The sequence below is a fragment of the Nannobrachium achirus genome (assembly GCF_963921795.1).
Source record: "Nannobrachium achirus genome assembly, chromosome: 7".
NCBI classification, from domain to species: domain Eukaryota; kingdom Metazoa; phylum Chordata; class Actinopteri; order Myctophiformes; family Myctophidae; genus Nannobrachium; species Nannobrachium achirus.
In genome coordinates, this window is record NC_137816.1 from 36,347,100 (window position 1) to 36,373,008 (window position 25,909).

General features: G+C 43.1%; 1 protein-coding gene across 1 annotated transcript in view; it reads left to right on the top strand.

The window, feature by feature from the left end:
* Positions 1–25,909, top strand: part of plekha7b (pleckstrin homology domain containing, family A member 7b) — a gene marked incomplete at both ends in the record, with an annotated part of 138,485 nt that overhangs the window by 45,847 nt on the left and 66,729 nt on the right. The window lies entirely within an intron of this gene.

Consider the following 25,909-nt stretch of genomic DNA (forward strand, 5'->3'; position numbering starts at 1 on the left):
GGGTCTCCGCGCCGGCAAGGCGGACGAATAGGTACCGGCCCCGGCTGTCCCGGTCGCTCCTAGCCGGAGTTACGGCATTTTATTTGAGCTGCAGTGTAGGGGGTCCTCCACTGGGGGCGCCACCACTTTTGCATCCGTTCTGGAGCACCAGGAGTCGGCGGTCCCCGGGAATTCCCCGTGAGCAGCCCCGTTGGGGTGGTCATTTGGTCATGTTTGCGCATTTGGTCATTTTTTACATCTGGGGGTCCCCCAGGGACCTGGGGGTCCCTGGAGCTCCGGGGGTCCTTGGAGGTTGTAGTTTGGCAGCCAAGGAACGTGTGTGCAAAATTTGGCATGGATCGGGGCAACGGTTGCGGAGATATAAGCAGGGAAAAAGTGTGACGTGTGAGGTGTGACAGACAGACTGACAGACAGACGGAGGGACGGACGGACGGACGGACGGACGGACGGACGGACGGAGTTACTTACACTTTGTGGTGGTTTTGATAGTAAAGTGTCAATCAACCCCAAATTGGAATCACAAGGGCTTCTGTGGAGAGAGCACCTCCAAAAGTGCTTTCACATCTCTGTATAGGGTAATGACAGCTATAACCCATGACTTACACAGCCCTGGCTCGGAAGCCCAGCCAGGCACAAATGTGCACTCTGTGGAGCGCTCCTTTCTAGTTCCAGTGCTGCCTTTCATGTCTCTGCATGATGAAGATAGTGTACTGAAGTACAGCATTGAGTTTGGGTTTTATTTGTACTTGTTAAGTGCATGGTCTAAATCTCAGACTCTCTCAGGCTTCATCTTATCTTGTTGCAGCAGAATGTACTAGACATTGTTTCTGGGACTTGGTGTTTCACTGCCACGGTAAATAAGATTGTCAAAGCTCTTGAGAAAGGCTACAGATTATATCTTTGCATGTTATATTTCAATACAGATCAGCCACAGATATGTACAGTACTCAAAGCCTATATAATCTCAGGGTATGGAGAAAACAAGAATATGATCTCATTTCAGATTACGTTATTATACTGTTTTTGTTTTTGTGAATATGGTCATTATTCATATTTATCGATGTACAGTATATACTATATGGCAATGACATTTTGTTTAGTAGTGGCGATAGGGTGGCCGTAACGATCTGAGACGAGATGTGGCTGTCACCTCATTACACTGGCAAATAAAACCTGTGCATCAGACTGATTGGCTGACTGGAGAAGATCACGTCGTGCCACATTTCCCAATTACAGGCTGCAAATAGACTGCAATCAAGATGGAGTGGCCCATCCAAGTGAAAGAATTGAATTTTGGAGCATGCAGTGAGCTAGCATGTATTCCTTCCTGCCTGCCTTCCATTCCAGTGTCTGTACGAAAGGCTTTGTCAGCTGAAGAAAGGCCAGGCAAGCAATTATAGTGGGCTGAAAGAGAAAGGAATTACACTGATGGCACAGTATGGAAAATAGGCAACCATGTCATGGTGCATTGCATTCTGGGTAGATGTGCCTTGTGTTGCCATGACACGATCCTAGAATCTATAGGCTGTGGTGTACTTGAGCACAAAAAAAGTATTAAAACCGAGAAATGTCTCCAATATTGAAATTAATAAGCACTATGGTTAACTATGGTTTTGTCAGCTTATTCTTAAAGTTGGCATAATGTTTGATGTATTCTACAAAATATTTCGGTTTCATTCAAACCCAAGTCTCCCGTGAGGGAAACCAAACATCTATTTCTCATGATAAAGGCCAATCGCCCTAGCCATGGGATATATTCACCCTGGCCACAATATGTGATGTGAATGGCATGAACCTGTAGACACCGGAAGTGGCGGAAGTGCTGCGGTTAACGGAAGTTACGTCATGCGTTGCAGTCTGTTTACATACGCTAGCGAAACAAACCTAAATAGATTGTTGCTCTTAATAGGTGTCCATGTTTTTGTTTCGATATTGTTTATTATGAGCGCAACCGAAGGATCGGGAGAAGTAGAACAGTTTTTTCGCCAGCGGGGAATACACCACACTGTGAAAAAACAATAACATCCAGGGAAATTCTCCCGGAAGTAGCACAGTTCCACTCGGCCTGGTTGGCTTCCCCATCCCTGTGAAACTTGAACCGGAAAAAAGTGTTTACAGCTCATCCAAAGGCAGTGGTGTCGCACCAAATTATGGGCCCTGGGTGCTTTAACTATTGAAAAATAGTTTTTTTTTTTTTAAACCTACGGTATGTTTCTATGTCCAAAAGTATATGTATTTGGCCACGGACCCCCATCTCAAAATGTGTTCCCAGGACCCCCCCCCCCACCAGAAGCAAAATTTGAGTTACAGTAACTCAGTCCCCCCCCCCCCCCCCCCCCCCTTGTGACGCCCCTGCCCAAAAGGGAATCCTCCAGGCCAATATTAGTCTTCTGATCTTCAGTCAGGGCTACTACAGGGGCAACATCAGATGTAGCATTTGCCTCACCTTTCTTGGAAATCCTTTATGCAACAACAGCATTAAAAGCTTTGCTTATTTGTTGTCATGACATCAGAGTTCCTACAGACAATCACAAGCATGCATGTACCTGTACTGTATGCACGCGTGTGCGCACACACACACACACACACACACACACACACACACACACACACACACACACACACACACACACACACACACACACACACACACACACACACAGAAATGGAACTACAGTTTTAGCTTAGGTTTATAATTTTCCCAAGCTTTTTGTGTTTGTATTTGTTCATTGTCTAGGCCTTGTAGTCTTTTCTTGTGAGAAAAGTGATAATTTGGTTTAGGTTACAGTATGTGCCTTCAAGACAGGTGTGGTGCAGTCTATTTTTGGCTGGCAGTTGTTTTTCCTGCAAAACACGGCCACTGCATCATTAGTGATGTGAGGTGGGGGACACATTACTATTTGCTTTTTGTTGGTTGTTTGGTTGTTACTTGCTGTCAAAAAAAGGATTGATTGTGTTTGTCTTCTCTTTATTGGCAAGTTTTACTCCTCGTATCTTTTGGTGATAGATTGATATCTCAATGTTTACAATTGCAGATTATTTACATCATCAAATTACCTTTTATATTAATTAGAATTAAACATTTTAACCGTTAAGTCAGAAATGTGATGATCATCGTTTAAGATTATAATAATTTATTCATTCTTTATATTTCACATTTTCTTCATTTGGTTGTCAGTCACATACCTACATTTAAGCAATATTACACGAGAGGGTGTGCATTATCACGATTATTTGCACGCCAGCCTTGCTGCAGGAACGAGCCGAAGTTCCGTTGGCAGGGCTGAAGTGCAAATAACCGTGATAAGGCAGACCCTCAAGTGTAATATTGCGATTACCTTAAAAAACATGTCAACTTCATTTCATTGTAATTAAGATATTCGATAGGAATTTGTAATTTTTTAATTCCACATTTAGCTACTATGTCCCTACTCTGATCTAACGCGGACAGTTTCTGTTGGCAGATGGGCGGAGAATCTCTCCGGGAGTCTCTGGCCAATAGCATGTGTTCTCCTCCCCCCGATGCCCCTCTGCATTCTGATTGGTTAGGGCGCAATCGCCCAAGCTTATTTTTCTTCCGATCGCCAAAATAAGCCTGGGTTTCCGAGGCTACTATGTCCCTGAACTTCACATGTTGGGGAGAGGGAGTGCTTGCTCTCTTTCGTGACCAACGCAGCTGATTTCTTTGTTTTGATGATGTTTTGAAACCGTACAACCCCTACTACCGCTCATTAACTGCACTGTTAGAGAGACATTTCAACCAATCAGATTGCTTCATTGGAACTACCTGTTGTATAAACACCAATGAACACACCATGACAATACTCAATGAGCCTCTGGGGTTTGGAGGTCAAAGGGTATTGTGTTGGTTTGGCAGAGACAAGTGGTGATTGACTTGGGATTGACTGAGCCATGATTTCGGTCTTAACCTGTGATTGCTTATAAAGGGCCACACTCAGAACGGTGCAGGAGCAAGTTGCATGTGTGTGAATGACTCTCAAGCGCTGTAATGAGCCCTGCTCTGTAATCAGTATTGATCTGCTGATCACAGACGGTTGGAAGGCAACAAGCACTAGATGGGGAGTGGGATGATAGAGGAGAAGGGTGACGTGTGACAATCGTTCAAAACACTAATGACAGCCATGTGATCGGTTAAAGATTAATGCTTGAATTTGCATACGTTTATTTTGCATATTCATGAGGGCACAGGGACATTTCTTCAATAAATTAGGGAACTGTTCATTTAGCAGATGCAGTAAGTGCATTCACCACTTTTTTAATGTCAACAGCATACTGTATGTGGAACACATTCTCAGGTGTACGATGCTTCTGCTGATGAGGTTCTTTAGTTGTAGAACGTGATGAGTTTGCTAATCCAAACCTTCAGCCCAGCAGTCAGAGATGCTGGATGAAGTGTGAGTTCAAGGGAACAAAAGGGGAAGTGGGCAACAGGACAGAGAATTGTAGCTGCAGGAAATGTGGAGTTTAATTTTCCATGCTGCTGAAAGGTACATCTGCCAAGCTGGACCAAGGGTCATGGCACTCTAGCAAACTCTGCTCCTGTGTTGTGAGGCTTCATAGTGATGATGGGGGCTGCTTTTTCAGCACAGTATCTTTCGGCTTGTTGCCAACACTGCAGTTACTGCACATTTGCTCTCGATTCTTCCAGGAGATATTCTTTTCTTCGAGACTTGCAAGATATTTAAGATAGAATATTCTTATTGCTTAACATTTTTTGTGAGGGTGCCTGGTGGCTTTATCCGATATCTTTCTGTTTTCCCATGTATTTCCGGACCCATTTTTGCAAGGCCATGCCCACAACTCAGTGTTTAATAGATGGGGTTGGTGCGCATGGGGAACACCAAATACATGGGAAAACAGAAAATGATCGGATAAAAAGGCTTCTTATTAAAGAACACAGAGGTTCCGGGTAATTAGACAATGCCGGCCAGTATTTAGACAGGTTTGAGACTTTATAAAGCACTTTGTTTGTGAAATCTGAATGTTTGTGTAGTTTGTATAGGCTGCCGAATTCTCCCCCGCCAACGCAGGTAAATCCTCATCCATGACGGTCGTACGTCATGTTATCAGCGACAGTCCTGTTTCAGGGCTATCTCTCCCTGCAGCCTGCACTCTTATCATCAGTTGAGTTGGCTCTCCCTCTCCACCAGGCTCCTCCTCTCTCATCTTTTGTTTTTCTAAATAATCAGCTATACAGCTTCATCTTTGGAATGCGATAACAGGCTAAATGGATTGTTTCATGCATTTTGTCGTCAGCGCCGCTACGCACACAGGTGCAGGCAGCCAATCAGAGAGTGCAGGTAAAGTTCTACTTTTAACCGCAATGGTTAGCACAGTACCCGAGCCGGAGGGGTACCAACACAGCCTATTGATCATCATGCACCATGACTGCGACCGTGAACATTTTTAACTTGCACACTCTCAAAAAAATGGTCACAGTTTGGTGCCCTGATTGCCAGCAGTAATGGCTAACATTGTTTCTGTGTCGTCTTGCCATCGGCAGTATCATGATACTGTTGGTTATCAGTTTGGTCGTCACAGCCAAAAAACTATGTCTAGTGTGCACCGCAGTCTCGCTCAACCACAGGTTGTTTAAAGGTGACTGCTGATTGCATTGCGTGGCCTTCAGGAGGTGAATGATTAGAATAAGGCCTAGGTTTGATCTGTGTGGCATTAAATATTAACCTGAAGCTGCAGATCTCCTCATTGATTTTGTCCACCCACCCGCTAAACTATGTCCTCCTCTGAAAACTTCCTAACTTTTCTTTTGCCACAGCAAATCCCAGTGTCTATTGATCTCCGAGATAGGTACCTTTGAAAGTCCTTTTATTGTGATGGTGGTCGAAGGGGGGGATAAAACTGCAGTTTCTTTGATGAACTATCCTTTATAAATATTTATTAGTTGGCTAATTCTGTGCCAGTGGAGTAATGGAAGTGCTGATGTGCACACAGTCCTGGAGCTTCCCCTCCCCCTTTGGAATAGATGCAATGGCTGGAACAATGACAAGAGGGAGCAGTCCAGTTGATAAGTGATGACACCATTTGTAACCAGGAGCAAAGCGTCTCCTAGCTGTTAATATGCTGGGAAGTGGACCAGTTGAGGATGTACAGTAAGATGGTGTGAGAGGGCCTCTGAGGTAGTGAATCTCAGCAGTGACGACATTACTTTGTATAATTGAACAAACATGGAAATTAATTACATTTTTTATATGGAGAAATAAAAATTGGGAAAGCAGAAGTGACCTAATCACCAGTTGCAGAATGAAAGGAGGGCAACGTGAAGGGAAATATTTGACACCTCAAAAGCTTAATTAAAAACACCATGATGGGGTGAGCCTGTACTTCTAGGATGTCTGTTCATTTCTAAGATATGGCTGATTATATAATTACTAGACCTTACCCGTTCGAAGATATGTGCTCCAAAATATGTGCAGAGTGTGGGTTGTGGGGAAAGTTACTGTAGCTGGTGCGTGCGTGAGAATATGTGGGAGCATCATAATGTAAGGAGCAGCTCATGGAGGAGTGTATATTTATGATGGATACAAATAATTTAAAATCATTTTTAGGTGAATAGAAGTATGAATGCGCTTGCTCCACATAGTTTTTTCATACCCGTTGGAAGATGAGACACACATCAAACGCACCTGGTAAAAGCGAGAGAGAGAGAGAGAGAGAGAGAGAGAGAGAGAGAGAGAGAGAGAGAGAGAGAGAATGCACATTCCTAACTGTGAGAGAGAGGGGTGTGTGTGTGGGGCTACAGATCCCATGGCCTGGAGGAACGGACCGTAACCCTGACAACAGGCTAAGAAAACGCTAATAAACAGCTTTAATTTGGGAGAAATGAAATTCGGGCTCCGTCACCGTTGGTATAATGCTAATGGCCAATACCATGTGAACTTTGGGATCAGTTGCTGAAGCGAGTGAATAGATAAACGTAGATAAGCGTGAGCGTTAGAGTATGAGTGTGTGAGTTTGGTGGTTTATCTGATAGATGACCATGACCTTGAATATGACCTTAGTTGACCTTTACTATATATGTGTGTTTCATGAAAATCTGACCATCTGTTCTTTCTTTTTTTTAAGATTTGTTTTTGGGCTTTTTGCCTATATTGGATAGGACAGTAGACTGACAGGAAATGGGGGAGAGACAGGGAGTGACATGCGGCAAAGGTCGCCCGGATCGGGAATCGAACCGGTGACGCCGACAGGCATTGATGCCGAAATGGCAATGCCTATATGGTATGCGCCTGGTCCACTAGGCCACCAGGCGCCCCCTGACCATCTGTTCTCACGTTGTTTTCTAATCTAACTAGAACCACCACACTAGAAATGTATTTCATTTCCTCATTGCTACCCCTTCCAGGGCCAGCCACATCACACACAGCTTTTTAGAGCACTGGTTCTCAAAACCTTTTAATTTCAAGGACCCCTGTTTGGTATATATTAGGCTTTGGACCCCTATAACATTGTCATTTGGTTCCATTTACACTGTCAGAATTACAGACCTGTTACGGTCCATTTGGTTCCTAACTATTAATCATTTAGCAATGGACCGTTTTCAACCCCCACCAGAGACCTCTGGGGGTCCTCGGACCCCACTTTGAGAACCATTGTTGTAGAGCACTGTGTAGTGGTCAGAATGGCCCATTAATTCCTATCGTAACATGGGGTCATAATGTGTGGCCGGCTGGCCGCATGACCTGAACATATTTATGCTGTTAATAAGGCTCTGTCTCTCTTCATGTGCTCAAAAACGTATTTCTGCCAGGAATAATATAATTATGTAATATAATTATAATAGTCAACGACAACGCCCACTCCATCTGTTTAGTCTCAGTAGAGTATGTTAAGACCTGTTTGGGTCATTCTCTGCCCACTGTGCTCAATACTTGGCTTACTAGCTAGGTTTATGGAGTTGTTTGGCTGCTGGTTGCTAGGTCACTCAATAGAGCATGGTTCTCAAACATTCTCATGTCATCTCAAATTGAGATTACCAGTATTTGGCTGCAGACCCCTATTTGAAAAGAATTGTGCCAGGGACCCCCTGTAAGAGACGATTTGTCAACATTTCTGTGCATTTTGCGAAAATAGCTGATCCATAAGCTCACAACGTGTCAAATCACGCTGTGTTGTTAGCTTGTAGATCGGCTGTTTTCGAAGGGCCAAAACAAAATTAAATAGGGTTTAAGTGTTTAAGCTGATACTCAATTAGGTGAGGACCCCCCTGGACTCCACTTTGAGAGCCAGTGCAATAGAGTTAGGATCACAGTGCTGACCTGTTTAATTGAAACCTACACTACATGCTTTTTTTTAATGTAGTGGATTATTTGAACTTCATTATATTAGAGATTCTATTGCTACTAGAAGCGACGTCCAAATAGAGCATATTTTTCACATCAAATGCCAATTGAATTTCATAATACATTATGGAGAGGTTGTATGGATAATTTCCCTGCAAATGTCAGGCAATAAAATGTTATACAAGGGCCTTCCTGGCACCTCATTTGCTTTGTCACAGGCAACATAAAAATGTGTCAACTGGCATCAGTGCAATGCTATTTTCATTTGGTTTCACAATGTGTCATATAGAACAGTGGTTCCCAAACTGTTTTGCTCGTGACCCAAAAGAGAAATTAAGGTGTTTGTCCGGGACCCAAGCTAGTGAAAACAGTAGATCTACAAGCTCACAATGCGTCGCTTCGTGCCGCGGTGTGATGGAATTTCGTAGATTTTTCTTTTTTTGGGAATGTTTTTTGAAAATGTTTTGAAATAATAATAATCAAAAAAATGTAGGAAACAAAAAATTAAGGGACCCTTAAAAAATTGTCTGCGACCCACAAATGGGTCACGACCCACTGCTTGGGAAACAGTGATATAGAACATAGGTATCCACCTGTTTCCACGGGAGTTTACTGGAGATTATTTGGACCACACTTCCGGTTTAACAGCAGACATACAAGCTCACGTCGCGTCGCAGATGCAGCCCGTTGTGAGCTGGTAAATCACACTCGGCTGCGGCGCCGGAAGCTCGGTACAACGTCTGGGCAATGCACTATGGGGCGTTGGAAACCCGTGGATATAGTGAAGAGGTAGGGTGGCCTCCTGAGAATTGGGAGGTTACTGGTTGGATCCCTGGCTCCTGTACGTTTCTTTTGTCAAAGTGTTCCTGTTGTAAGACACTGATCCCTTAATTGCTCCCTGTGTGCTCCGTGGTGCTGCACTCTGCTCCTAATTGGATGGGTCAAATGCAGAAAAGTAATTTCCCCACGGAGATCACTACAAATATGCCCTCTAGATATTCCATAATTTGCTCTGCAAGCCCTGGGTCTACCTCGTATGAACTTTGAACAGTTTGGATCAAGTTCCTTACCCAAATGTATATCAGATTGCTACATAGTGAGTTCTCCAGTGATTAGCATGCATGCAACACTGATGCAAAGTTAGTTAGGTTATTACTCTGTTCGGCTCAGCACTGCACAGAAAGGTGCACTACAATCATCACCACTATTAAAGGAGTAGTTCACCCCCAAAATGACTTTTTTCTATTGGTTAGTCACACCATGGAGACTTTAGTTCAATAATATGTTTTTGTATTTGTCGCATTCCTAAGACAAAAAATGTGTTATAGTATATTTACCCAGATTGATTATGGCTGGGGACCCAAGTGCATGGGCCTGGATGGGGACCCAAATACAAGGCCCTGGATGGGGACCCAAATGCATTTGGGTCAGAATCAATGGGGGTACATTTACTTGACCCTTGACCCTAAATTTACCCCCATTGATTCTAACACAAATGCATTTGGGCCCCCATCCAGGGCCTTGTATTTGGGTCCTCATTCAGGCCCATGCATTTGGGTCACCATTCAGAAACAATGGGGGTAAATTTACCATAATCTTTTTATTTTTTTTTCTTAGGAGTGCGACGAATGCAAAAGAATATTATTGAACTCAAATCTCCATGGTGTGACTAATCAATAGAAAAAAGGGGGTGAACTACAGTAGGCCTACTCCTTTAAGGTTCATTCCCACCGGATGCGATAAAGATAACGGTAACGATATGTCTGCGTTCACATCAATTATGACGGCTTTATCATTGTGGTGCATGTGGACGCTGCCATTCACTTCAAAAATGTTTTTATCGTTATCGCGCCCAGTGGGAAAGGGCCTTTACTGTGTAATTTGTGGATTTGTAGTGTTGTACATGTTTCTGTTGAGCTGCAGACAGTGGCCCTCACTGTTTCCTCTCCATCTGTCAGGAGACAGAGTTTAATGATTTACTCAACCCCATTTTTGTTTCTGTTGTGTATGGTGAAGATGTTTCAGTCCAACACTTAACAGCATGTCATACATAATTATTGAGACTACAAGGTAATGTGTGTGGGCTTTGTAGACAGTCCTGACTCCTGATTGGTATTTTTCAGGAAACCTGTTTTTTTTTTTACGTAATGACGAGCTTGCACCAAAGTGTTCTTCTTGGTTTCTGGTTGGGTGGTTGGGTGTCAGTTTCAATATTTACTATGGGTCAGTGTCAATACCACAGGCTGTACTAGCATTCCATGAGATTAGTTTAATTTCCTTTTAAGGACAGGTCACAGATCAATGTCAACTCAATGTTTAACCATTTTCAACCTGGCTTCCTTATTTGTTATTTAAAGGATTTTACAAAATATTCTGAAAATGTTCAACAACTTGCAAAAACAGCCAAAGTGGAGGATCTAATGTGTTGCATTGTGTCGTGTTGTGAGCCTGTAGTGTACAGTGGATGCTATTTGGCAGAACTATTGGATTGACTGGTGCTGCATGAAACTATAATGCAGTGACTCAAGAAGTTATGCAAAACCAGCTGGCAGTTGCATGTGTGTGAGTAACAGTTAAAGCAAAGTTACCTATTCAAAAAGTGAATGGTTCAGCAGCCAATCAACCTGAGCCTCTCGTAGTCTCGTTTCCCATGGTGAAATCTCCATGTCAAAGTTCCCTTCTGTTTTCACCTATCTTAACGTCGAGGCTGAGACTCAGAGACCAATGTCACCCATCGTAGGGCATATTAGAAATACCACACAGAATGCATGTATAGGTCCATTTCCCAATATAATGATTATTTGAAGATGCAGAAACACACACTGCCCTGGGGGGAAAGTGAAGACCATTGATCTGAGTGGGAAGCAGAACTTGCTGACTACTTTTTACAGTAAGAAGTAGTTGAACTGTCTTTTGTTTCCTGCCAGCCACATAGCCTATAAATAAGTATTTCCTCTTAGACAGCAGTTAGCTAGCATTCTCTTCCTTAACACACTGAGCTCGAGCTGAGATTTGGCTCATTTGATTCAGCGGGACTGGAGGAAGTAGGGCGAGGTACTGTAGATGGGGGAAACCGAGGTAGAGAAGGGGAGAGAGGGAGGGAGCCCGATAAGCCATCTGATAAGCGGCGAGGCGTTCCCGTGATGGGAGTGTGGGCTGCTATCCAGCGCTCCACCCTGCTCCACTAGAGTGGAATCTCCACGAGGCACACAAAGCATGCTTCAGAGGCAGACAACAGAGGAGATAGAGTTCCCTCTCCCAGCTTTCGTCGCTTTGCTCCACCCAGATGCCAAATGGCTTCGTGCATCCCCCCTGCCCTTCCTGTCGTGTCCTTCTACTGCCCGGGAGAATCTCTTATGACCTGCAGCACGACAAACCACCGAGGAGCAAGTACATGATTCCCACTGCAGGTGAGAACTTTGTCCGAGAAGCAGCGGAGAGGAGTGATAGGAGGAGAAACTGCATCTGCAGTTAGTTCACGCGAGGATGCTGCACAGTGGAAATCCTGAGTGTTCATTGAATATGAGTTCAGTGAATACCAAGGATGTGCAGGTTGTTTTTATTTTTTTAGCCTTTAAAGTGTGGCCGAGGCAAAGTAGAGCATGTGTACCCTGCATGTGCATGTGTCTGTGTGTGTGTGTGTGTGTGTGTGTGTGGGGGGGGGGGGGGGCATGCGCAGCGTGCGTTTGTGTGTGTGTGTGTGTGTGTGTGTGTGTGTGTGTGTGTGTGTGTGTGTGTGTGTGTTAGTGATGCGCTCACTGCCTTCCGTCCTGTGTGCACGCTGCCAGGTCTCAGTCCCATCATTGGAAGAGGGATTGCCATGTTGTCATACCGGCCTGTTGTTTTTGCTGAATTGGTCTGGGATGCCAGAGCTGAACCACCTACTCCAGAATGTTCCATTTGAGTAACAGTGAGGGAGAGGGAGGGAGGGGGAGAGAGAGAGAGAGAGAGAGAGAGAGAGAGAGAGAGAGAGAGAGAGAGAGAGAGAGAGAGAGAGAGAGAGAGAGAAAGGAGTTGGGAGTTGAGTTGCATAGAGTGCTTCTACATTGCTCTCAGAAAGAGAAAGTATTTCTAAGCAGAGAAAATACCTTGAGAAGGAAGAGATTTGACTGATATCAAGGCTGGCTTTGCATTCTTTTCAGACAGCTTTATGAAATTCAAGTTCTCACGTTACTACTGTAGCCTGTTGCTGTATAACAAACAATAATAATAAGGCATAAGCCAAAGTATCGGTGCACTGATTTGGATCAACAATTTCTACAAATACATTTTTTAGAATGTGATATCTGTGGAGAGGGTGTTCTTCCATTTAGACAGCATAACAGGGGTGTTTCCCCCCCACTTGTGGGTCTAACCTGGGCTGGTTTACACTGTGGTGACACTTCTATGTAAACAGTGTTCTCCTGAGGCAGTCTCTGAGGAGAGCTGCCAGTCATTCTCTACCCTATCAGCATGGATATAAACAGAAACACGACTTGACCGCAAGGGCAATGTTTTAGTCTCCTGACAAACCCACTGTAAACATTAGGGAGGATCTGTAGCTGGCCAGCCTGAATTTCCCTGGAAACCTGGATGCTTTTCACTGTGAATAAAGCAGTGCACCTCTCCCATTGGTTTCCTATATTTCAGCCCTAAGTACACTTAAAGGAACATACTGGAATCAATACATTTTATTGTCTATTCACAGCTTTGGCCATATATCATACTGTATATACTGTAAACTTTTTCTTTCTTTTTTTTTGCATTTTCTTCCTACAGTCATTAAATTATTACTGAACATACCTGAATAATTCAGTTAATGTTGGCTAAACATCATTGTTCAGTTTATAAGTCATTGCCTTTTGAATTTTGTTAGTAAATCAATGGTTTCTCCAGGGACTGTTCTCAGCTACTGTATACTTAACTTGAACAATTTAAACCCTATATATTTGTATGTTTTGTTCATGGCCTACACTAGTTTATTCATGGTAATTTCCTTTATCCCTCTACACCAGGGGTCTTCATCAATGGGTCCAGGACCCCTAGGGGGTCCTCAGAGTTACTACAGGGGGTCCTCCAAATATTTATGTGATAGAAACTCTTTTCTCCTTTTTTATATTAACTACTTTAACCCATAATCTGATAACTTTAGCCAAAAATATCAGATCTACAAGCTTTTCCCGGCAAAGAGGTTTGGTGTAGGGGGGGAAAAGAGCAGACTAAGTACAGAGTGAAAGGTCAAGTTTATTAAGTATTGACGGTTCAAGTGGTTAAATATCTGACTGAAAACACAAATTGACATGAATCCAAAATATTGATTGTGCTGTCAAACAATGAAACTGGAATCTATGAAAAGGTTGTGGGGTGTCCCTGCTTCCTCTCTCTCTCAACTAAGGGGTCCTTGGCCTGAAAACGTTGAAGACCCCTGCACGTCACACTTTTGCCCTACTCATATCTCCGCCATCGTTGCCCCTATCCATGTGAAATTTTCCACACACTCCTTGCCTGCCAAACCACAACCTTCAGGACCCCCGGACCTCCACGGACCCCCAGGGACCCCCTGCCACCACCGTCAAATAGTGCAAAAATGACCAAATCAACACCCCAACTGGCCTACTCCCGACTCCTGCTGCTCCAACAGTCCTTCACCTTCATTGGTTTAACTTTGCCACGCCCCCTCCCCTCATTGCCCAAAACTTTATTTGGCTTTACTCATCAACCGTTTGTCGTACAAACTTGTGGGTGCTGTCAATTGACTTGATTAAGAGACCTTAACCTTAATTGGTTTACCTTTGTCCCGCCCCCTCCTCTGATTGGCCGAAACTTTATTTGGCTTTACTCATCAACCGTTTGTCGTACACACTTGTGGGTGGTGTCAATTAACTTCATTAACAGTCCTTCACCTTAATTGGTTTAACTTTGCCCCGCCCCCTCCTCTGATTGGCCGAAACTTTATTTTGCTTTACTCATCAACCGTTTGTCGTACAAACTTGTGGCTGGAACCAATGCCACTCACAGGCCTCTTTGTGTATACTGTGACCTGACGGTCGCTTATCTCCCGATTAGGGAGTCTTACTGGTGTGTATATTAGTCTTGTTCCCCAGTCAGTCCTTGTCGAGTCATTGTTTGGTGTCACTGCATTAGTTAGTTTGTATTTGTGATTTCTGTTCTGTTCAGTGTTCACCTATTGTTTATTAAAACACCCAACCATGAGTTTTTGATGCACAACCTGCCTGGCTGTCCTGCTTTTGGGTCCTCACTACACCAGCACGTGACACACATATTATTACATGCACAGAATTTAGGGTTAATGTGGCTAAAAATAATTAAAATTTAACAATAAGTTAACATAACATTGACAATAAATAGGCTCTGTGCGTAACTGCAGTCCCAGGTTTTCAGAAGATGGCTTATCTCTTTACTGTACCTGTTTATTTTACCATACTGTACTTTCTTTGGACCGGCTTAGCAGTAGATTGGAAACTGGAAACACCTATGAAGGTCTCATATTTCTGGTTTAAATAAGCTTCTGAGCCAATCAAACAAACCTATGGGATAATGAACTGAAACAGTTGTGCACAGAGACGATTGCTGTGTGCATTTAGTGTGTTGGATTACCATCTCATGCAAGTTTCAAGTCTCTGCAAGTTGCTTTTTATACCGTACCGCAGTGAGCAATCCCAAAGCTTACTCGATACCCTAATACTGAGCTCCTGCACTGACTTAAGGTCCTGAATAGCTGGGTGGGGCTATACTCACATTTGTATGACATCACAAAAACATACTGTATGGGCCAAAAAGAATGACATGGTCACACTCACACACATGCACAAATTAAACATTTGCCTCCCGTTTATTTCTATTCTATGTGAGCAAAGAGTCTACATAACATAACATTTGCTTCCGGCGGTGAAGCATATTCACATCTTCTACTTTATGTGGGGTTCTACTTGAATTATGAGCGTGCTTCAACCAATAGCAAATACGTGTGTGTGGTTGACCCCACTTTGCTGTCACTGGCTGTAGTTTTATGTGAGTCAGGAGTGAAAGTGGCCGCTTGTCAACTGGAAGGTTCCCAGTTCGATCCTGGGCTCCCTCAGAGTTAGTGTCGAAGTGTCCTTGAGCAAGTCAATGAATCCCTAATTGCTCCCAATGAGCAGGTTGGTGCCTTGCATGGTTTCCTCCATGTGTGAATGGGTGAATGTAATGAACAATCCTTGGATAAAGCGGCTATATAAATGCACCATTTACATTGACCGTTTAGTCAAGATGCGGGAGACAACAACAACAACAACCACTCAAACGGACTATAAACCAGCAAATTGATCTCTGTGTGCACCATCCGTGTGCACCAGCCGCATTCAGCTTGACAAGATAGGAATTACACCATGTCGGGCAAAGGTCATCTGCCTAGAGGTGCCCTAACAAGATCAATTATCCTGCAGAGGTGCAACAGAACTAACTGGAATATGAGGGAGATGTCATTCAAACAGTTTGAATGACAAAATTCCCCCAAAGTTATTTTGTGGGCATTTCAAGCCTTTATTTGCTAGAGATAGTGGCAGGAGAGACAGATGGTGAGTAACATGCAGCAAAGGGCCTCGGTCGGATCCAAACCCGCGTGGGCTGCGCAAGGACTGATTGTTAATGATATGCATTCTGCCATGTGAGCCACTGTGGCCCCCCTTTCTAAATAATGAGCTTGTTGACCAACTACACAGGACAGTTTCTTTCTAGGCTATAGATTAAAGACGCACTGCCACCATTTTGGCACCTTTTCTGTTTTTCATAAATCTGTGGAGACAACATTACTCAGGATGTCTTAACTATGTATTTTCGGTCTCTCATTGTATGCTGCAAGCTTCTGTGGCAAACAGGCGATGATGTATCAGTGCCATCTACCTGCCACTCCCATCACCTTGCATTAAAGTCAAATCGCATCGTTAATAGAAATAATCGAGTTGTGCCTGATGTGAATGTACCCTGACAACCTGGTAATGTGCAGTCAAGAGGATGTGGAACTTCTTGATAATTTATGTGATCCATGTACTACTAAGAGAAGTGTTTAAAGAGATCATTTCCATTTTGTCAAAGGAGACAGATGGGTAGAGAGAGAGTTTTGTTGAGACTACAAGTGGACGAAGTCAAAGCCAGCTGTTGGATGTGTCCCCAGAAATACACCTATTTAACACTTAAAAGCCCCGTTTTGGAGGAAAAACATGATATATAACAATAATACCGAATGTTCATGATTATAGGCTTGTGACACTATTTAAAAAAATATCTTATAATTTCTGTGGTGGTATATAAGAGACATTTTAATACAGGGGTAGCTAATCACTCAGTTTCATAATTTGCAACGATGAATACAAGATACTAGACCTTACCCGTTTGAAGATATGTGCAGAGTGTGGGTTATGGAGAAATTAACTAACTGGTGCGTGTGTGAGAATATGTGGGAGCATCATAATGTAAGGAGCAACCCATGGAGGATTGTATATTTTTTGATGGATACAAATAATTTAACAGCTAAATTAGGTGAATAGAAGTATGGGGATGGAAGATAAGACACACATCAAATGCACCCGGTGCATTAGTGACCCGTGCATGCAGAGAGAGAGAGAAGAGAGAAGAGAGAGAGAGAGAGAGAGAGAGAGAGAGAGAGAGAGAGAGAGAGAGAGAGAGAGAGAGAGAGAGAGAGAGAGAGAGAGAGAGAGAGAGAGAGAGAGAGAGAGAGAGAGAGACATTCCTAACTGTGAGATTGGTGTGTGTTAGTCTGATACTTCAGTCCGCACATCACCACCCCCTGTTGGTGGGTGGTAGCATTGACTGACTGACTGACTGACTGACTGACTGACTGACCTACTGACTGACCTGGATAATTATATGTTAGATGTTGTTGCTTCATATGCTTTAGAAGAAAATACATTAAATTGAAGAACTATTGTAGAGAAACCTTCAACATGCTGGAACTTACGTTTGGGAGACTTAAAAAGCTTGTCCGTACCAGGAGTTAATTTCCCCTGTCAGAAGTATGTAGTCGGCATTGTGGATAGAAATGGCATCTCTAGAAACAAACACATCTACTGTACCGTGCTGCGGTATTTGTTCACTAAGTGGGAATGCTGTGAATTCCATGACAAATAGTTCAGAAGTAATGCAGCTGAAACAAAAGACTCAGAAAGAATGCAGAATCCTAATTAACAAGGGATGCTGGTGCATTGCTGTATGGGACAAATGCAGCTCAGCAAATCACACGCTGTTACTGGGAACAAAGCCCAAGTCAGGCCAGGCCAGGCCAGGCCAGGTCTGTGTGTGTGTTAGTTTATGTGAGCACACATGCACCTTTGTATGGTTGCATTTTGTGGGCATACCGGTATGTACATGTTTGTGTACGTGTACCAATACGCGTGTGTGTGTGTGTGTGTGTGTGTGTGTGTGTGTGTGTGTGTGTGTGTGTGTGTGTGTGTGTGTGTGTGTGTGTGTGTGTGTGTGTGTGTGTGTGTGTGTGTGTGTGTGTGTGCGCGTGTGTGCGCGTGCGCGTGCGCGTGTGTGTGTGCGTGTGCTTGTGTGTGTGTAGTGTATGTACACAGATGTGTGAATGTTTTGCACTGATCGTTTATGTTCCTTGTCATGTTATGTGTGTGCATGTACCGGTAGGTGCAGAATAATGTCAGACACTTACACCAATTCCCGTTCTACCCACCCTGTGAACTTTGGAGAAATGTCAAGTCATAAATCTCTTTGATTGGCTTCCTCTGCCTTTGCTGCATGATGATGCAATGAAGCAGCATATTCATTTGTCCCTGGACCCTGCACCTTTTCAGTAGCAAGGCTCTGCAGCTGTCCTTCAAGAAATGCATCCTTGAATGTCAATTATTTATGTTGGATATAAATGAGGATATTTAGCTATTAACTATTTCTCACATTTTGTGTGTGCATGTGCATGTGCACGTGTGTGTGTGTGTGTGTGTGTGTGTGTGTGTGTGTGTGTGTGTGTGTGTGTGTGTGTGTGTGTGTGTGTGTGTGTGTGTGTGTGTGTGTGTGTGTGTGTGTGTGTGTGTGTGTGTGTGTGTATGTGCACTACAGTGTGCTTTCTGTGAATTGGGCATCTGCAAGGCACTGGCTTGATCAAACCTGCATTGCAGTATTTACTCTGCACCATCATTTTGCAACTTGTGTACACATACTGTATTTGTCATGCATATGTCTTGATTTCTTTCAAGATTAGTTTCATGGCGTTTCTGCCTTTATTTGAAAGTGAACATAGAAGTGTGAGACTTAAAAATCTAATAGATATATACGGTAGGCCTATTAAAAAAAAAATATATATACATATAATACACGCTCCCCTAAATGTTGTACTTAGTAATTAATATTTAAGTACAAAAAATGTATGAATTATTTAAGTCCTCTGGACGGTTCATCTATTGAATGGTATCAAACGTACAGTATTGTACACAGTAAAATCCTTGGTGTTAATGTATCCATTTGTACGACTCTCTGAGTTAAATGAACAGGGAGGATTTTACTGTTTAGTGCTACTCCCCAAGCAGCTCTAATAGCTTATGGCCAGCCAAAGTGGGAGGACTCATTCACTGCCTTAGCATATTGTCGCTGTCAGGTGGAAACCTTGTATGTCCAAAAACCATGAAAATAGAACGCTGTGTTCCAAATGAATCCCACGTCAATATGTAGGTAGAAAAGCATCTTGTTAATGCTTTTCCTTGGTTACTGTAAATCTATAAAAACTCACAGACACTTGACCACTTTCAACCTGGCGTCCCTATTATTGGTGGAAGTTTTCAATAGCTTGTTCAAAATGTTTTAATTTATATATATATATATATATATATTATATATATATATATATATATATATATATATATATATATATATATATATATATATATAGTGTGTGCCAACGGTGACGCAATTGTAGTCCTTAGCGGCCATCTTTTGGGTAAAAACACAGGTGTTTCAATTGTTTGATTGCATAGAACTAATGCTTTACTCCAATCAGAACACCTGTGTAAGGCTGTGTTGACCCAAGAAATGGCCGCTCTTAGAACTACATTTGGCACACCCTATACATAGCGAATATATAGCATCTCCTCAAGTTCAAGCTTGTAGATCGGATATTTTTGCTACTTTTGCCCATGTCGAAGTATAAAATAGGGAAGTCATTTATGGGGGAAAAAACAAAAACATGAAATATGGAGTTACAGGTTTTCTGCCTGACAGCGACCATTTGACATCTCTCCTGCTCCAACGGAGACAAATGGTCCTGCCTCCCCACCTGCTACGCTTGAGTAGTGAGCCCAGGAAGACCTGGACATTAGCAACCACCAGACATAAGGACACTGTCAAGTCCTCAGTATTCATCTAGAGCAGGGGTCTTCAACGTTTTCAGGCCAGGGACCCCTTAGTCGAGAGAGAGAGATGAAGCAGGGACCCCCCACAACCCATTGATACCATATAGTTTAGTTTCATCGTTTGACAGCACAGTGTATTTTGGGTTCATCTATATGTATGTTTCCAGATATTTAACCACCTGAACCGTCAGTACTCTTTTTATGCCTAAGCCGAACTAGTTCGGGAGTTAAAAGCGGATAGTATTGTACCGAAGCCGAACTAGTGTGTGCCTTATACTGTATTTACAGTAACCTTATTAAGCCTTACCGTAACGTCGGGGCCGTCCGTGGATGTTGGCCGTTGACCACGATTTGTTTACATTACATGTTGGCAACATCGTGCTGCCGGATTCCTCCATTTAATCCAATGCATCATGCTGACTTTAAACTTCTTTATCTCTGATGTATGTTTTTATGGCATAGAACAACCTCTTTTCACGGCTAGATGGACAAATAATGATTAGCCTATACATAATGATTTCTCACAACATCCTGCCTATAGTTATGTGACATGTGAACGTCATTACACGCACAATCCGCACGTGCACGCACAGGGGCGTTGCGCAACCTAGTGGCATTAAATGAGTTAATAAACTTGACCTTTCACTCTGTACTTAGTGTGCTCTTTTTTCCCCTCTACACCAAACCTCTTTGCCGAAAATAGCCAATCTACAAGCTCACAACGCCTCGCAGTGCGGGGCGTTGTGAGCTTGTAGATCTGCTATTTTTGGCTAAAGTTATCAGGATATGGACGCTAGATTCAAGTGGTTAATATTAAAAAGGAAAACAAAAAGTTTCAATCACACAAAGATTTGGAGGACCCCCTGTAGTAACTCTGAGGACCCCCTATAGGGGTCCCGGACACCCTGTTGAAGACCCCTGATCTAGAGAGTGTAACTGTGATTTACAGTTTGGCTCAGCACCAATATAGGGCCATGTGCATAGTGCATTAAATTGATCTTTTTTTTTTTTTTTAAATGAGACACCCTCTCAGAGTTTATTTAACACACTGACACATTTATTCTGTGACTATGCTGCTCTGCCGTTGAACTTGTAGAACGTCTGTTTTCGGCAAAGAGATTTTGAAGTATAAAAGAATAGGGTAGTAGTATAGGGTTTAAATAGCGTCGTGTAGCCAGGCTTACTCATCTGCGAAGCATAGAACGGTGCTACTTCCGCCGAGAGAATTTCCCCGGATGTTATTGTTTTTTCACAGTGTGGTGTATTCCCCGCTGGCGAAAAAAAACTGTTCTACCTCTCCTGAGTCGCCGGTTGCGCTCGTAATAAACAATATCCAAACGAAAACATGGATTCTGACAAAGCCACACCTATTAAGAGCGAGTTAAGAGCTACAATCTATTTAGGTTTGTTTCGATGGCGGATGTAAACAGACCTGCACTGTGTGACATAACTTCCCTTAAGCGACCGGGAGAGCCGGGGCCGGTACCTATTCGTCCGCCTCGGCGGCGCGGAGAACCCACCCCTCATTTCTGACATGGCCCTCTTCTAGCGCCACCATGTGGCGGATTCTTGCAAAACACATTTTTGGACACTGCTCCTACAATTTTTGCCCTAAAATCACTCAAATGGGTACACAGTATGTCTACACTCATGTCATCAACATGGATCTGTCCCATATAGCGCCACCTTCAGGCCGATTTTTTAAAACACATTTTTGGACACTGCTCCTACAATTTTTGCCCTAACATCACGCAAATCGCTACACAGTATGTCTACACTCATCTCATCAACATGGATCTGTCCCATATAGCGCCACCTTCAGGCCGATTTTTTCAAACACATTTTTGGACACTGCTCATACAGATTTTGCCCTAAAATCACACAAATCGGAACACACTATGTCTACACTCAGCGCCACCATCAGGCCGATTTTTTTCAACCACATTTTTGGACACTGCTCCTACACATTTTGCCCTAAAATCACGCTGCGACCTGACGGTCGCTTATCTCCCGATTAGGGAGTCTTACTGGTTTTAGAAATGTACAGATACCCTCTATACACTTAAACTTTATGTCGGTTTGTTTGTGAGTGCACATTAAGTTAACCAGTAAGACTCCCTAATCGGGAGATAAGCGATCGTCAGGTCGCAGCGTGACAGATCCATGTTGATGACATGAGTGTAGACATACTGTATACAGATTTGCGTGATTTTAGGGCAACATTTGTAGGAGCAGTGTCCAAAAATGTGTTTTGCAAGAATAGGCTTCATGGTGGCGCTAGAAGTAGAGGGCCATGTGAGAATTGATTGGGTGGAGGTTGTGGTTTGGCAGGCAAAATTTGGCACGGATCGGCGCAACGGTTGCAGAGATATGAGAAGGGCAAAAGTGTGACGTGTGACTGACAGACTGACTGACAGCCGCTGGAGGTTTTGATAGTAACTGTGACCTGACGGTCGCAATCATCTTGTGACCCCCCAAAATAATTTACAGGTTGAGAACCACTGCTCTAAAGTAAAAGTACCATGCATAGTAATACATAAGGACCGCAGGTCTACACTAGAAACGGAGGGGGAGAGAGATTTCTACATAATTAACGTACCGGTATGTGCTCTCTCACCCAAAACGTACACAAAATCAAACATACGGAACTATATACGGCCCTTAAGTGGTTATTGTCTCCACCAGCCGAAGGCTGAGGGAGAGTATGTTTTCCCCTCCGTCCGTCCGTCCGTCCGTGCGTCCGTGCGTCCGTGCGTCCGTGCGTCCGTGCGTGCGTCCTCGCAGTTTGTGAACAGCTAATCTCAGTCACCGTTGGCCCGATCGCTGCCAAACTGAGCACACACACTCCCTGGATGCCAATCTAGAACCTCTGCCCCACATTTTTCAACTCGGCCTCATGGTGGCGCTATAACAGGCCGATTTGTGTGGCCTGGTTGTTACCAGCTAATCTCCGGCGCCGTTGGCCCGATCGCTGCCAAACTGAGCACACACACTCCCTGGATGCTAATTCAGAACCTCTGCCCCACATTTTTTAAATCAGCCTCATGGTGGCGCTATAACAGGCCGATTTGTGTGGCCTGGTGGAGACCTGTGCTCGGAAGAGCACTGCTTCTAGTTAATGATGCTTTAGCCTCAACACATGGAATCCTGTGGGTGTTAAAGTGGTGCTCTGTGACCCAAAATGGGGTTCCCATTGTGGGGAAGGGGTCAATGGGAGGTCAATGTTAATGATCTACCCGGCCAGCATAAGCCTAATGTTTCCCCTGGGCAAGGGGGATTCCCCTTTGACTGAGCAATAGATGCTTGGTTTCCCACTCCACTCCCGAGACCCGGGTTCAAATCCTGGGTGTAAATGAGCAGTTAATCTGTTTGTCTCTCTGTCCAATCCTCATACAATACGCAGCTCCTGGCCCAGACCGCTGGCCTAGTGGTCCAGGTACTTTGGCTCCATTGCAGCCTGACAGCGTGTCGCAGGTTCGAGTCCTGATCCCAACGTCCTTTGCTGTGTGTCACTCCCCGTCTCTCTCTCCCCATATCCTGTGTACAGTATATACTGTATAGTATCAATAAAGTCAGAAAAATCCAAAACATATCTTTAAAAAAAAAACAATACGTAGCTCATTCAATCTTGGATTCCTTAGATTATTATGCAACTCCCCAACTATTTATAAATACATTTTCCGCCATGTTGCAATACACACTTTTTGCTACTACTCCTACTGATTGGTACTACTCCTCTACACTTAACACCATATCTCTGTAGGCATGTGATTAAGATGTATACAGTACATCAGATTTTTCAGATTCCATTCCGACAGTAATTTATATACAAAACTACACAGTCTGTGCCTGCCTAGTGCCTACAATATCCTTCATATAGCATTTTCCACTAAACAACACACATTTCATTGTACATTTCATTGACATTAATTAAAACATTGCTGGTCCACAATAAGCTACCTGCCCTGTACTCGAGGAGCACATCTTTCTAGTTTATACACTATTTTGTTTTCTGCATTTCTGATTAATTTCCCATAGTGACAGTGAATGAGACACAAGAAAGGAGAGAGAGAGAGAGAGAGAGAGAGAGAGGGGAAATGAAATGCAGCAAAGGGTCTAACCATAACCCAGGCCAGCTGCACAAAGGTCTAGGCCTTATTTATGTGGTACTACTATAATCTTACCAGGCGAGCCAAAATATTATCTTTTAAAACGATTCCTCTGAACTGACTGTGCCACAAAATTTCCATGATGCTATAGTATAGTTTTAGTAACCTCCATGGTTTTGTACCACCGGTTGCTGTGTTGGATTGGTAACATCATACCCACAGTGAATTTACTAATGTAGTATTTCTCACCGACTGTTGAATTTGTCAGTGCAGTGTGAAAGATGCCTTCTCTGTTGTGTCTCATCACAGTCCATCAGACTGTATTCTGCATCTCCTAGGAACATACCGGTACATAGGCCTACACACAACACGATTACTGCAGGTGATTACATTTCAACACAAACATAGGGAACTCAGATCTGTGATTTTTATTAATTCATGAAAACGTTTTTTTGGATGTATTTGGAAGTATAGTGGCAAGTTATCTACAATGGTCTTTTGCATGCTACAGGAATTGTCTCTTCACTATGGTAAAACAACTTTTAAAATGGAGCCGAGTGTACATATTCCATCCTGGCATTACGATGGAATTACTTTCCAATGTCATGGTGTTGCTAATTTCATTCAGCAACCAGATCTTTTCTGGTACATCAGAAACTTAACAGATTATTTATTTGATCCTTGGTTGGTTGACTTTGAGCGCATTAGCGCCACCTTATATAATCATGAATCATAATTATAGTCATATTCATAGTTTATCGTACATCATTCAAAATGAGACATTTGTTGTGTTCATTTGCTCATTGTACTGCAGTCCTTGTTGCTGCAACCACCAGACATACTGTCTGGTGTTGTCCTGGGGAAGGTGTTTACTAAAACATGCATCCTCTAGCCTCTGCTGTTGTCCTGGGGGAGGGTGTACGCTACTGGGTAGGGTGTATATGTAGGGTGTACTACAATATGTCTCATCTAGCCCCACTGTTGTCCTGGGGAGGGTGTAGTCACTAAACTGCTTTTCACCTGACAGCAAGGAGAGCATATACAGTAGAGGTGGGGCAACCTGGTTGCCAAGTGGTTAGGGCACATACCACATGGATGCAAAATGCCCTCATCGCCTTATATGCTGTATGTGATTTCCTATACTCTCTATCCTTATTTTCTCTCTGCTGTTTCTATCTAGACCTTGTACCAGTGAACTGTACACTGTACCTTTTCCTATGCAAACTTCTAATAAAGTCTTCAATCAATTAATCAATTATGGTTTAAAAATGCTTAAAAGAAAAAGAACAAGAAAAAAATTACAATAGAATGTGCCAGAGAGTGGTTTTATATTGTACAGCATGTTCTCGTATGGAACCTGGGTAACCTATTGTTGAGGTGAATGCGGTTGACAGGACCTATCGCTCATAGCCACCAAACCAGAGCACATACCATGGAATTACGCCTGCATGGGACGGGTATGTCAATAAGTGCAGCCGGCTGAAAACATGATGTTTCTGCTCTTCTCAACACAAATAGTGAACACCTGGCTGTCTTTTTCTCTTATTTTATCCTGTGAAACTAAAGCATTAAGCGCTTTAATGTCCTGGTTAACGGATGAATGGTCCCACGTAATTCAAATCAATAAAGCCTGGTGAGCTGGCTGATGGAGAGCGCTGAATATTACATTTTGAAATAATATATAAACTTTTCAGTTTCTACACTCGTTTGGACCAGCCAAGCACAATCCTGTTAACCACTTTGAACCCGGCGTCCCATTTCTGGACATGTCATTGTAGGTGAATTAAATAAATGTTCTGAAATAGCAGATCTACAAGCTCACAGTGTATCGTGGGTGTTGTGAGCGTGTAGATTGGCTATTTTGAATTAAGTGATTAAAAAAGTGGTTAAAGCGTGGTAAAAAGTTAATCTTAAAGGTTTTATGACAGACATCAAAAAAATAAAGAATATATTTTTTGTGGCTTTTTTCATGTTTCCTGACCTCAATTACACCCCATAAAACTGAACATTCAACATTCAGTGTTTTTTCTGTAATCTGTTGTTTTTTGAATAATGAGGCTCAGAAAGTTCATTTTCCTCTGGACTAACGCATCATCATCCAGGGGAGGATATGGTAGCAGGGGAG